The sequence below is a fragment of the Lagopus muta genome, chromosome 6, assembly GCF_023343835.1.
Source record: "Lagopus muta isolate bLagMut1 chromosome 6, bLagMut1 primary, whole genome shotgun sequence".
NCBI classification, from domain to species: domain Eukaryota; kingdom Metazoa; phylum Chordata; class Aves; order Galliformes; family Phasianidae; genus Lagopus; species Lagopus muta.
Genome location: NC_064438.1, coordinates 15,669,455 through 15,671,539, shown reverse-complemented (window position 1 = coordinate 15,671,539; position 2,085 = coordinate 15,669,455). Strand labels below are relative to the sequence as shown.

Genomic DNA, 2,085 nt, shown 5'->3' with positions numbered 1-2,085 from the left:
TTTGTCCTGTAAAGGTAAATATAAGTCCTGTAAATATTTCTGACTGTGCTGTATGCCATGGGTTTGTTTGCTGGGCTCTATTCTGCTCATCTCATTTGAACTGTTCTCAGGGTAAATACGTGTCAGCATTGGTAAATGCTTGGTGGGGAAGGGTTGGACTAAGATGATCTTAGAGGTCTTTTATAACCTTATTGGTTTCATGACCGATCTTAGATGTGAAAGATAAGAACCCGTCTATTTCTGCAGAGGTTTCTGAGAGGAGCTTAGCAGCGGGCTGGGTGAGGACAGGTGCGTGGAGCTGTGCAAGGATGCCATGCACATGCTCAAAAGGGAAAGTTTTCCTCCAACCCGCGGCGGTCGCTTGAGGAACTGAACCGGGCCTGCCGCCTATTTCCTCATTCAGGAAACAGATCATACTCAGCTGCTACGAATAGCGGCCGTTGCGCTGCAAGTTTTTATCTCCGCCACGAATCAGCCCGGCTGTGCCGGCGTCGCCTTTAACTCCGTTCGGGGCCTGGCGGCGGCGGGCAGCACAGCCCCCAGCCCCACCTGTCGCCACCGGGCCGGGGCGCAGCTCCCTCCGTCCGGCGGGACGAGTGTTTCCTGCGTTCCCGCGGCTCCGCTGTCGCCCTGTGGAGCGGCAGCAGGTGCCCGCTCTGCTCCTCCTCGGCCGGGACGGGTAAGCGGGGCTGTGCGGGGCGGTGCGGGGCGGGGGCTTCGCGGTGCGGACGGAGCCGACGCCTGCCCTGTAGCCTGCCCGGTGTCGGGGGGTGTGTGGTACTGGGACGACGTGTGGTGCCGGGGCGGCCGCCCCCCGCCCGCCATTTTGTGAGGCCGGGGTGCGGAGCCCCTCAGCTGTGAGCTGTCCGTCTGAGCGCGCTCGTTCCTTCAGAGCGTCCCCCTTCTCTAGCTGCCGCCAGCTGAAAGACGGCTATGGGCGCGCGTTCCCTCCGAGCAGCTCTGCTGGGTGAGCTGCGGCTCCGGCAGTGTGTGGGGAGCGCTCCCAGGTGGCCTCAGGTGCCTCTCTCAGACAGGGGCACGCAGCGCTGGACTCCGCGCATCCTCTGCTCAGGGAACTCTCTGCATCCTCTGCGCCTTCTGGCCCAGATCCGGTGCGTGGTGGCGCCGAGGGCCTCCGTGCCGCCTCTCCTCTTTGGGAGAGACGCCGAAGCTCCTCTAGCCGTTTTCTTTAATGTCCCTTGAGAGTGGGATGCCCTTCGGTGAACTCGTGCGGAACCTCAGATCCTTCCTGTAGCGCTTCCTGCCGGGCAGTTGCCCCCCTCAGCCGGAGACGTGGCTGTGTCGGGAGCAGCCTAAGGAGCCGGGTAAACAAAGTGCAGTTTCCCAGTTGAAAACTGACCCACTGAATCCTTGGTTGTTCCGATGGAGCTGGTGGATGTTGTGCGTAACAGGAGCTGCTGGCTTTTAGCCTTGTTCTGAGCAGCTTCAGGAGCAATTCCTATCTTACTTTTCATCTTCTAGAGCTGCCTGTTTCTGTGTATCACATAAAGTTGTATACGTATGAGCGTATCTGTCTGCTGAGAGCTATGGAAACCCTCTGTTCTAGGTCTGATAGGGAATCAGCCTGGCTGTCCTTTCTCCAGGCAGTTTGATCTGGCAAATGAAAAGATTTTTTCCTCCCAAACCTAATTTGATATGTGTTGTGAATTGAGGCTGTATCATGCCTTGATCTGGTGATGTTATTGCAGGTGAGGAGTCCACATGCAGTTGTCTTCAGCAGCATGCAGGCAGTGCTGTAATCCTGGCTGCCTCAGGAGTGACCCGATGGGATGAGGTTCAGTAGACAAGTAACATAAATCAAATGGACACAGCTCCCAGCACAGCGTTCTTCATGGTCAGAGAGCTTTGCAGATATTGATCCCCATGTGCAGTAAACCAGGATGGGTTTCCATAATGCAGCTCACGTATTATTCCCTGCCTAAATATTTTTGACTCGATGTGGCTGTGCTGGAGTGGAATCCTCCCACCTCTTTGCCTGCTCCCACGAGCTCAGCTTGACATTAGAGGCAGTGATAAGAGGTTTCAGCTGTAGTACTTCTGTTTTCTTCACGGAGCTGTGCATTG

At 56.4% G+C, this 2,085-nt stretch overlaps 1 protein-coding gene across 2 annotated transcripts in view; it reads left to right on the top strand.

Annotated features, from left to right (window-relative positions):
- Positions 1-332: 332 nt before the first annotated feature.
- Positions 333-2,085, top strand: part of CRACR2B (calcium release activated channel regulator 2B) — a 41,544-nt gene continuing 39,791 nt past the window's right edge. For both annotated transcript variants that reach the window (XM_048948738.1, XM_048948737.1), the window contains exon 1: positions 333-679. The gene's annotated coding sequence lies outside the window, so the exon portion shown is untranslated. The remainder of the gene's footprint in view (positions 680-2,085) is intronic.